General features: G+C 45.2%; 1 protein-coding gene and 1 pseudogene across 3 annotated transcripts in view; one reads left to right on the top strand and one right to left on the bottom strand.

The window, feature by feature from the left end:
• MAP7D2 (MAP7 domain containing 2) overlaps positions 1–11,983 on the top strand; it is a 90,265-nt gene that overhangs the window by 23,528 nt on the left and 54,754 nt on the right. The gene's annotated exons all lie outside the window — the stretch shown is intronic.
• On the bottom strand, positions 24–142 carry LOC120594317 (uncharacterized; annotated as a pseudogene).

Below are 11,983 nucleotides of genomic sequence, written 5' to 3' on the forward strand. Positions count from 1 at the left end.
TTCTTTCTTTCTTTTTTTTTTTATGCCTACAGCACCCGGTATTCCTAGGTAGTCTCCCATCCAAAAATTGACCAGGCCCAACCCTGCTTAGCTTCCGAGATCAGACGAGATCGGGCATGTTTAGGGTGGCAAGGCCGTAGAAGCCATTTCATTTTCTTAATGGTGTCTTTTGAGGATCAGAAGATTTAAATTTTGATGAAGTCCAACTTACCGATTTTTTTTCTTTTCTACTTTAAGTTTTTTGTGTTCTAAGAAATCCTTGCCTACCCTAAGATCGTGAAGATTTTCTCCTGTGTTTCCTTCTGGAAGTTTTATAGGTCGTTTGAATTAATTTTTATCTATGATGTGAGGTGGATCGAGTTCATTTTTTTTGCATGTGGATGTCAGTTCAGCACCATTTGGCCCAGCAAAGAATGTTCTTTCCCCATTGCGTTACCTTGACACCTTTGTCAAATACTTGATCGCTCATATACATATGGGTCTATTTCTGGACTCTTCATTGTGTTCTATTGATCTATGTGTCAGGCCTTATGCCAATACTATACTGTCTTGATTACGGGAATCTGTATTTTTAATAAGTGTCCCTGGAAGGTTCTTACGATAATGTCCATTTGGGAAACACCATACAAGATTTTTCTAAGGATCCTTCCAACTACGATATAAGTCTATGTATTCTTAGCAGCTCAGCTTCCATTTATACCCAAGGTCCTTGCTTTTCACAGTAGGGTTCACAGGCCAGCCAGGAGAGCTTGTTCAAAATGCAGACTCTCTCCCGGCCCCAGACCTACTGAATAGAACCTGGATTATAACGAGATCCCCAGGGGATTCCCACCAGGGTTGCACACCACTTCCCAAAAGGTCATTGCCCTGAAGCAGGAGCTTTCCAGCTTTGGGGATCGTGAGTAAGTCCGCAATTAGGAACACATGTTACAGTGTATGTGTCGCTGTAGCTGAAACAGGTTTTCACAAATGCCTGCCCTGCCTGTGTTTGTGCTTGCTTTGCTCTTCCTTTTCCTCTCCTCTCCTCTCCTCCCTATTCCTCCCTCCCTTTCTTCCTATTACAGCTTTCTTGAGGTATAATTTACATACTATAAAGCTGACCCATTTTAAGTAGCTGTGCAGCTATCTCCACAATTAAGTTTTAGAACACTTCTATCATCTCAAAACATTCCATGTTGCCTGTTCACAGTCAGTCCCACACCCTCTATTTCAGTACTGGTTGCTGCCTACCGCGTGCAGTCCCATACTTGAGTTGGACCAGCGCTGCAGAAGCAGTACTCAGACTAGGCTAAAAGCGGCTCTGTATTATGCCAAGGACCCTATGACATGACTGCCAAGCACAGAACTGCTTTTACACAAACAAGTTATTTTTAGTATATATCTGTCACATAGTAATGCATCGTATATTTACAGGCACTTGAACTTGTAGAAATTAGTTGCTGAATCTATAAGTTAAAAGAATCTTGACCTTTCTAAATCCTCAAGTTGATTTGTGTATGTATTTTTACACCTGGACTGACTAGTTGTGGGTTAGCCCGTGATGGTTTGCGGAGAGGTGAAATGATTTCAGATATTTTGCTCAGCAATACTTAGTCACATGTGTCTGAAATAGTGCAATTTCTTAAAATACAGAGGGCAAGATTTGTGATGTTTTATTGTCCGAGGCAGGTTCTAAAAGTCCTTTTCTTAGATGTGGTAGAAGCCGAGTTGAATACCTATTGCAGGTTTCTGTTGTGAATGTGGAATGTATTTTCCTCTGTGATCACTGCCTTTAAGGCAAGGCCTTACCTTTCACCTTGCAGGCAACCATCACCCTCCCGTCTGTAGTTCTAGAGTCAGACCGCCTGAGTTTGCATCTCGCCTCTGCCATTTACCAGTTGTGTGATTTCAGGAAAGTATTTAACCTCTCAGTTTTTCCCTCCTGGGAAATGGGGACAATAATAGTACTTACCACATAGATTTGTTGGGAAAATCGGAAAATTAAATGAGTTTAGACATGTCAAGCATTTAGGACTGGGCCTGGCACAATCGAGGTTGGTTATCACCATCATTATTATTATTATTATTAGTTTCTAAACTGGCTACTGGCGAAATCTCACATTTAGCTATTTTCCAAGCTCCCCAAATTCTTTAACAACCAAACTTAACTCATCACCTTCCCCCCGAGTCTCCCAGGGCTACTTCCTCATTTCTGTAAATGGTGCCACCATTCTTCCAGCTCCCCTGGCCCAGAAACTCAGGCTTCCTTTGCCTCTTCCTATGTGCATTCAGTTGCATATGTCCGTAGCACTTACCTCTCTGGGCTAGAATCCATCCTTTCTTTTCCATTTCCCTCTTGTTAAAATCCTCATAAACACTCATCTGGATTATTCATTCACTGTGTAGTCGAAATGGCGGGACAGGGTTTCCGGGGGTTGGTTCCTGGACTCACGTGAGTGGGCTGGGAGAACAGGATTGGGTACAGAGTGGGCCCTCGCGGCGTGAGTGGCAGGGCGAAAGGACAGTGGGAAGAGGGCTCTGAGAAGGACTAAGTCACATCTCAGGGCCCCCGTGTATTGGAACTGCCTATGGCTTTTATGTGTTCCTAGTGGCTGCCTCTCTGCATAGAGTGAAGGCCTTAGATCGAATTGGACAGTTGGCTTGTCATCAGCTTGAATGATCACCTGGAGAAAAACTTTAGAAAGTGAGTTACCCCAGTACCTGTTCCTTTGTTTCTGACATTTGGTGACTGTCTCGACTATGGTGTGTGTAGGACATCAAACCCTGGGCTCCAGTTTTGAAGCTCTAAGAGATTGCTACTATGCTCAGTGACAATACTCGGTGCAGTATTGATGAGTAAAACCTCAGGTTGCCTTGGGAACACAGGCATCCTTCCTGTTACTATAAAAAGAGATGCCGTGGCTGCAGTCGTGAAGCAGCCTATATTTTACTGATTCTCTGTCATAGGTGCCCAAAGGGAAATGCTATGTTTTGTAATAACTCTGATCAAATACTTAAGACTTCCTTTAAGTGCTGATCAAATCAAGTAAACCCAGTCTTCAAATGCTTATTGGATTTTATAGGAATCAGGGCCACCTCCATCTCTGTTCCCTGGTGCCCCTGGTAAGTGGGCAGGATATTTGCTGTTAAGACACAATATGGATCGCTTTCATCAGCAGGGTTAAGATTAAGGGTATAATTCATACTAAAGTCCTTAGGAGGGAACTTGTTTGCAGGAGGGACTGTGAAGGTCATGTAAAGGCAGGTGGAGTAGGTTTTGCCTCTCTGGTGGGCTGTCGCGGGGGGTGACCCTGTCTTGTAAGCCTTCTCACTCCCAGTCCCAAAGACAGTGGGTTGTTTTTGTCTCTGTTGCAGATTTGCACCATGGTTTCACTGCAGTGCCGTCCAAGAAAGCGGCATTGGGCCAGTTTCTTCCATAATGATTGTTATTAAACCCTTACCATTACTATTGATGCATTTAGACACAGTCCTGTCTGGGGGAGTAAATTATGCCTGTTGATGGTGTTGAACACCTATAAGAAGTGGATCGATTGTCTATTTTTGAAGAAGAATTTTGTAATATAATAGATTTTACTACAAATTGCTATGATTTTTAACAGATGTTTGAACGGGAATAGTTTATTGCGTATTTGTCATTTTTTAGCTTTTTTTTAATGCTGTATATTGATTTGGCATGAACCAAGGTGTATACAGTGTAAAGGAGGTTTTGCTGCTTGTCACATGCCACAGGGTTTACTGGAACAGGGTTTCTTAACCTTGGCACTGCTGCCATTTTGGGCTGGATGATTATTTGTTGTGTGTGTGTGTGTGTGTGTGTGTGTGTGTGTGAGGGTGTCCTCTGCACTGTGGGATATTTAGCAGCACCTCTGACCTCAACCCACTAGATGCCCCTATCTCAGTTGTGACAACTCAGAATATCTCTGGACATTACCAAGTGTCCCCTGGAGGCACAGTCACCCCTGGTTGAGAACCATTGTATTAGAGTTTAAGGTTTGTGCAGCGTGCTGTTTTTAAAGGCAGTAGCCATTTAAGCACTGGTTTGCTGTCAGCTGTAAAAGAAGTGTATACAGTGACCTTTAAGTGTGACAGTTTGCCTAATTTAAAATAATGGAGTGAATCCCAAACCCCATTGCCATGATGGGCTAGCATGCTTCGATAGCATTCTTGTTCTTTGATGATGGTTTTGCGAGTGAAAGGCAACAGGCAGGATTTGAGAATACATACGTTACTAGTTTTTATCTTCCTGCAATGAGAAACAAGGAAAGAACCAGTGACAGCCACAATAGGCAAGGCACCCATGCTCAGACAGAGCTGTAGTGCACAAAAGACCATTTCTCCTGTGTCGTTTTCAATGACAGGGGCCTTTTCTGTGAAACAGCCAGAAGAGAAGCCTGCACACGTCCATAAACCTTGAGAATTCACCTCTGAAGACCTTGTCTTCCTTTGCAAAATTCTTTCACGGAAACAAACATCAAGATTCTCATTTTACCTTTTCTCATGTCAGTATCCCAATCTGTAATCTTACTATTTTTAAAATAAACTTTTGACCACTGGCAGCAGTAAGTAGAACTTTAAGATTTAGTGCCTTTTGTTTTTCCAAAGAAGTGTTTAGGGGGAATGGGGTGAGGGGTAGGCTTGGAGGGGCTGAGCTGAGGCATATGTAATCAACAAGCTGGCAATATCGGCAAGGCTGTATAAAAAGCAGCCAGACTGCCCTGAATGCGGTGAGAGAGGGTGCAAACGTCTTGTGCTGCTCCTGCAGTTTAAAAAGAATCCATTTCAGCCGGGGAGCTGTTTCTGCCTCAGAGCCTCAAAGTACCCTTGAAGGTGTCCTTGCTCAAGAATTATGGCTGAGTTGCAGGTGCCAGATGCCTGGCCTGTCGGTTGGGGTGGGTTGAGCAACATTGTTGGGAGTGTTTTTCAGGGAGAAAATGAACAGGAGGTTGCAACTTTGAAAATTCTTAATACGGCTCCAAATTGTTTGCAAGTCTAGAGTTATTTTCTAGCCTCTTTATTTCCCCTTTGTATTTTGTTGTAAAACTAAGGAACCATTTTGGAACCAAGGCCAGCTGGTGGGGAAGCAGGTCTGAGTACCAAACTGATGATTCGGTTTCAGTGGCTCTGTCGGTGGCCCCTCGAATTCCTGGTGAAATTGGGGCCGTTTCTGACATGGGGCTGAGCTGCCGTGAGCTGAAACTGGGAATAGAGGGGCCCGGGGCAGGGGAGTTCACTTTGGTTGGTTGAGGTCCGGTGCCTAGTGAGATGGTAGACGGGGGGAGCAGGCAGCCTGAGACCCAACGGGCTGTCCTCAAGAGCGGTCCTGAAGGCTCCTGCCAACACTGTAACAGTGAGAGTGGAGGGACCCCAAGTGCCTATAAGCATGTCGGTATGTGGAAAGAGAAAATGAGGACAAAATAAGGAGTTTGGGACAAGGAGCACTCTGACCTGTCTTGCCTATGCTCAAGGACACAGCTCTTCCAGCAGTAGGGACCTTATGGGTAACTGCATCAAGAGTGGCATGAGGATTGGCCAGAAGGGTCTCATGTGACCCTCTGGGATCCTCTATGCATCTTTGGCTTTTGTGGACATTAAACACACATCGCCCTGAAGAGAACAGTAAATGACAGTGCTAATAATGGGAACACCATAGTTAATTTCTCTTTACCAGCTATTACCTGCTGGATACTGTCCATAGTTTCAAAGAGATGTTTGTCAGTTTCTTGTACTTTGTTGCTGCAAAAAGTAAAGAAGAAGAATCATCTTTTCCCCCTGTTTCTGGTCCTCTTTCCAGATGTTAAGGACTTTGAGGACTTTCTGAGTCCTTTCTCAGGGTGATGAGTTGGGGGTTAGTGTTTTCACATTACACAGCCTGCACTATAAACAGCCACTTCCCATTGTGTGCAACCCCAGAACCTGCCTCTGCCCCGCAGCTGAAGGACAGACCTGGCTGGGTTAGGCTCGGAAATAACATGCCTAACATTTCTTGAGCAGTGATTATGCAGCAGGCAGTGTTCTGAAACAACACCCACCCCTATGCTCCCCTTTCTCTCTCTCTCTCTCTACCCCCCTCCCTCCCTCCCTTCTCTCCTTCTCTCCCTCTCCCCTTCCCCTTCCGCCCTTGCTCCTTCTCTCTCCCTCTCCATTGATGCTCCTTGATCTCTGAGGGAATGAGACCCAGGCCCTCTGGCTCACGGGGCTCTCTGCCCAGCACTGGACCTAGCTGCCTTCTCCGTACTTGCTGGAGGCGGGGGTGGGAGGGTCCTTCTGTCTGTAGATGGGAGCTTTCTCCTTGGTTGGTGCCCTGCATCAAGCGAGCCTCACGATACTTACCATGGGTATGTCAGAGCCACTGCATTACTGAAGGACCCTGAGCCCAAGTTTATACACCTGGCCATGTGTGCCCTGTCCATGGTAGAAACCTTAACACTTGCTCTGCTGTCCACGTTCACTCCCTTTTCTGGTGCCAGCTCTCACTTCCTTGTTTGTTTGTTTGTTTGTTTATGATCACCCTTGATCAGATGGGTAGACTCCAATTCCTGTGGCTGTAGGCAGTTCTGATGACCAGAGATGCACAGAGCAGGGACGCATGGAGGTGGAGAAGAAAGGGGATGATCATGCGGACACCACACAGTGAAGAAGGCTGGGTGGGTGGACCTCAGCACGGAGCCACTCGGTTACCTTGGCGAGCTCTGTGCTTGACTATTGGGGGAGGGGCAGAATATGCCACCCAAAATAATGTCTCTTTTGCATAAGGATTATTTTGAGAAACTGCAGACCCCAGAGAAGCTCTGAAGACAGTAGAAGTCTATATTTAAAAAGGAAATGAACATTAGAAACGGGGCCTATATCAGGAAGAGAACTATGACCAGAGATACCTTTTTCACCTGAGAGACTTATCTGCAGGGCAGAACAAACATTTCCTCTTCTCACCCTCCATGAATTGTCACCACCACCCCGTCTTTCTTTTGTCTTTAGCTGAAGATGATATTTAGGGTGGTGGCTTGGGCCACCTTGGAGAATTTTACTGTTTTTCTGTCTCTCCCATGTATACAGGAGGCATATATGTTATTAAATTTTTCTTTGTATTACAGGGACTCCCAGCCAAGAACTCAGAAAGGTAGAGAGAAAATTATGTAGGTTTCATTTAACTAGCAAATCATGTTGTGAATAAAATATGCTGTGCATATCGGGTCCTTTTGAAATGATACGTGTGTGTAATTTAACTTATTGCAGTAACATGGGAATCCAGGTAACGCCTGCCTTTCACATGAGGATCAGGGCGGGAGTTAACTTTGTACATCACAGTGTTCAGTCAGTAATTAAGGTGAATTTTTGTAGCCATTCCTTCTTTTAGCTACCTTTGACTTTGTCCATCCCACCTTTGAAGTGAATTATCAGCTAGGGCAGAGCAAGTCTTAGAATGGAAACTCTGACCTCTTAGGAAGTCGTGGGGGGTTTTCTCGGGGAATTTTGGGGGCTCTTCGGAAGACTGGAATGTGGAGTTTATGATTCTATAGCCCGGGGCTCAGGGCCCCAGTGAGCTTCTGCCACAACTTGTTTGGTGTGTGTTCTCATTTTTCATCAGGGGAAGAGAGCCAGCTGTGACTGCTCCACTGCCAAGTGTTTTCACAAGGCCCCCCATAACCCCGGAAAGTAGGTAGTAGTGTTCCCACTTTACAGAAGAGGAGCCTAAATCTCTGACATGTGCAGGGATTTACTCAAGGTCCCTTGACTGGGTCCCGTCGGGCAGGCCAAATGGATAGGGCCAATAAGAAGCCCCAGGGCCAAGCTTTCCGCACGAATGGGGAAGTGATCCAATGGAGACGATTTTATGGTGGCTGTAGAGAGCGCCAGGCCATTTAGACATTGGTAGCCCTGCATCTCAAGCCAATCCCTGGGCCTCTGCAGGTGACTTCAGTTTCCACGCCGGCCCTAGCAGGGCGTACCTCCTGTCTTCCATGCTGCCTTTGGAGTCCGAGTCCCCAGCCTCTTCACGGGGCCACAGTGAGGATGTGGTTGCCTGGGAGTTCCAGAGTTATTCTTTGTAGCCTTGGGCACTAAACTAATGATATATGGCAGGTCAGCCAGCACAGAATTTTGCCTTTTCTATTTGTTGCAGTTGTTGTAGCATTAAAAATAGATGCCATACACTAGCCCGCACATACTTGAAGTGTGCCGTGTGGTGATTTTTGACAAATGTGTACATTGCCTTGGCCCAGGCTCCCCTCATTAGCAGAGTGGTCCTCTAATGGGCCCAGCCTGCCAGCGTCCCAGGCAGGAGCAGGAGTTCTTGAGATGCCCCGTGGGTCCCCTGCTGGAGGAAAGCAGGGTTTAAAGATTGAGGGGGATCAGGGGCTACTTCTAGGTTGTTGTAGTAACCACAATGGTGGCAGGGTGATGATAATGCTGATAATGCTGCCCCAGGAACTCCTGCGGGAGTTGACTGCTTAGACTTTCTGAGAGCTTACTGTGGCCTAAAAGCACTTGCACTTACATTCCCATGTAAGGGCCATGTCTAAACCAATGATGACGCTGATGCCATTAGCTAATATTTATTAGGCATTTAATATGTGCTAACAGCTTTATGTATATTCTTCTCCAAGCTTCACATTACAACACAAGTACTACTGCCATCCCTATTTAACAGAAGGGAAAACTGAGGCTCAGAAGCTTCCTCAGTGGTCACACTGTTAGTGTGTGCTGAGCGGGGATTCACCTGAGCCCAGGCGGAGCCTATTTTCTTACCACGCTCCATCATGCGTCCTGGTAAGAACAGCTCCCAGTTTCTGGACATCGAGATCCCTAGGTCAGTGCTCTTTGCTTTAGTGCCCTTCCTTCCCTCTGAGTATTGAGTCGATGCCATCAACTTGCAAGTCAGCCAGACTGGCTTTAAATCTAACCTTTGCTACATAGCAGCTGTGACTTTGAACAGGTGTCGTAACCTCTCTGAGTCTCAGTTCCCTCATCTGTAAAATGGGGATGCCTCCCAATCCCTGGGATTATCGTGAATAGTAAATAACATTTGGAGGGTGTAATGCCTGGCAGGAAGTAGGTGCTTAATAAATTATACCTTTAGAAAAAGACACTCTGGCCCATGAATATGTGTACAGTTCCCAAAACTGGGTGCAGTTGAATTTTGTAACTTGGCACTTTTTCATTTGGTTCTGGGGAGCTTATCTGAATTGCTGGCGCAGGAGTTCCTGGGACAGCTAAATACATGTGTATGAACATAATTAGGCAATTTACTATTAAAATAGTGAAGAGCAGCGTGGTCATATACCACCGTCACAATTAGTGTTTGTGTCACCTATGTATTCTTTTTTATTTCTTTTTAGTAAGGTGTTACTTAGCCTGCTAAAGACAGGATCGATCTCATTTCTGCTGATTTATCAGAAGGGGCATGTGTCTACATGTGTAGACACAAACAGTGATCAGTAATTGATACCCTTGGCAGAAGATGAGGAACTTAATGCGACACATCCCTGTTCTACTATAATTTTTATGGAAAAAGGATGCCCGCTCTGGTTTTACCCTGGCAGTGTTGCGTGCACTGTCTCATCACCTGTTAGGAAAGGTGGCAGGCATGATGTGAAGGCATGTATATAAGATACCTCAGGAAGGGGAGGAACAAGTGGGCTAGAGTAGCTAGCATGGAAGAGATCAAGTTGTTGAGCTCCCACTGTGCGCTGGGTGCCTGCAATTGATCTCTAACTCCCGCCTATAAGACAGGCACCACTGTCACCTCCATTTTACAGGACAGGTGAACCGGAGCAGTCGCTATAGGACTTGGCTGGCGTACCTTCTTCCAGTAACTGTGCAGAGGGTGTTGTGGCAGATTGGTGAGGATTACATGCCAGCATCCCAGGCGAGGAGGAGCAGATTCATTCTCATTATGTTTGACCTTGATGTCAGAGTGCTCGGCTCTTCGTGATTGTTTCGACTTCACCCGGTTCTACACTTAAAAAGCAAAACCAAAAACTGGTCTTTCTCTTAGCCGTGCAATTGTGATTTAAGAAAATCATTCGAGTCATTTTGTAATACTCTTATCATATCTGCATTTTTCTAGAATATGTAGTTCAGTTAGCTGTTTTAAAGGAAACCTCTAGGAATTTAGCAAGCGTATTTCACCAAAACGTAACAGCGCAGTTTTGTGTATATCGTTATAGTTCCCAACTTCACTTCTTTCTTTCCAAGGACTTTTTGGTATCTGTATACATATATATATATATTTTTATATATTTTGGTACCTGGGTTATAGTGGGTGAGAAATGGATTAGATCAGCGGTTCTCAACATATATTCCCCCGACCAGCAGCATCAGCATCACTTGGAAACTTGGAATGCAGGTTCCCAGGCCTCACCCACACCTGCTGAATCAGAAGCTCTGGGAGTAGGGCCCAGCAGTCTCTGTGTAACAGGCCCCCCCAGGGGATTTTTTCTGATGTGTGTTAAAGCCTGAGAATCACTGGATTAGTGCTCCCTCTCCCCGCCCCAAATTCTCAGCTGAGTTATTAAGCTGTTGGAAGAAATAGCATCTTCCAAAGACACAAATTGCTGTAGAAGCCACCTAGGTCTGCTCTTATCGGAGACAGAAAATGGAATCAATGGCCACTGAAGGGTTCTCTGAAACCCCGGAGTTCTCCTAAAAGTAGTTCTTGTCTAGGTATTTGTTTCTAAAATATTCCAAACATACCAGAACCCCATGTGGTTGCTAAAGACATAGAATTAAGTGGTCAAAACAGAATAAAACCAATTCATATCTTTACTGGAAATGAGGAAAGTGTCAAGATTGAATTCTGACCTGCAGCTCTGCCTGTCCCTTTGGCTCCCAATATCACACTCACACACACCCCATACCTTCCAAGAGTCATTCAAAAGCCTTCCCGCGCTCAAGTCCGAGGCAGAATCCTCCTCAGAGGCAGCCTAACATGGCTCCTGACTCCCTTGTCCCCCATCTGTCACTTCCTTCTCTCTTTTGCCTTCTCACGCAGCTTTTGCTCCACTTTCCAGTGTCAGTAATCCAAGCTGATTCACTTCTTGCAGTCCTGAAACCCTTTCTACCTGCATTCTCCATCTGTGCAACAAAACCCCAAACTGAGCCTCCATATTGGATGAGTAGAGTGGAGGAAGCTGAGAGTGGAAAGACAGTTCTCTTTCTGGCGGCAGAGAGGGAGCACCCATCTCTGTCCTGAAGCACGTAGAGGGTTGAAGCGGGCCCCTGGGAGCTCTTCCACCTGAAAATCCATGATTCGGGATTTTGAAAGTGCCAATCATGCATTAAATTTACTTTTCAGGGTTTTTTGCGCAGTGTACACTGCTATGATTAAGCCCTGATTTTAACAGTGTTAAGGATTGATTTATTAATATTCTCAGAGTGCCTTTAATGGATATGAATTTAATTTTGGAGAGAAATCAGGTTTCCAGACAAGAATCTTCTTTAGCTGTTAGTGTTGTTGGTTTCATCACAGTCCACTGCATTAAAGCAGTCATTCTGAGGTGTGGATGGATGCTGGCAGAAGGTACTGGGAACTGAGATTTAGCTTCACAAGGAAAGAAATTTAAAGGGAAAGTTTACTGACCCTTTGGGATTGTAACTGGTTTTGAGATTTTAATGGAAAATAGGAGGCAGGAATGTGTGATACTTTCTGAACAAAAGCAGTATACCCTCATGCAAAGATGAAAAGAGTTCTAGAGTCTGTCAATTGATTTTGAGGTCCCACCGGTAGGACTGGAGTTCAATGAGATTTGAAGCTTTGACTATGATTTTCTAGCAGATTTGTTCATATACCATTACCCCTGCCTGGTCTCCACCGTACCACCCTTCATTGATCTGAATCCGATCCTGTCTCCCCTCCCCCTAGGACAGCAGCAGAGTCTAGGAGAAGTCACAATGGATTAAAGGGTCAGAAAGATAATGAGAGTCTTCCCACTTAATATGACATTGGGTGGGTCACTTGACTTTTCGTCTCCATTTCTTTAATCTC

The sequence above is a fragment of the Pteropus medius genome, unplaced genomic scaffold, assembly GCF_902729225.1.
Source record: "Pteropus medius unplaced genomic scaffold, Ma_sr-lr_union100, whole genome shotgun sequence".
Classification (NCBI taxonomy): domain Eukaryota; kingdom Metazoa; phylum Chordata; class Mammalia; order Chiroptera; family Pteropodidae; genus Pteropus; species Pteropus medius.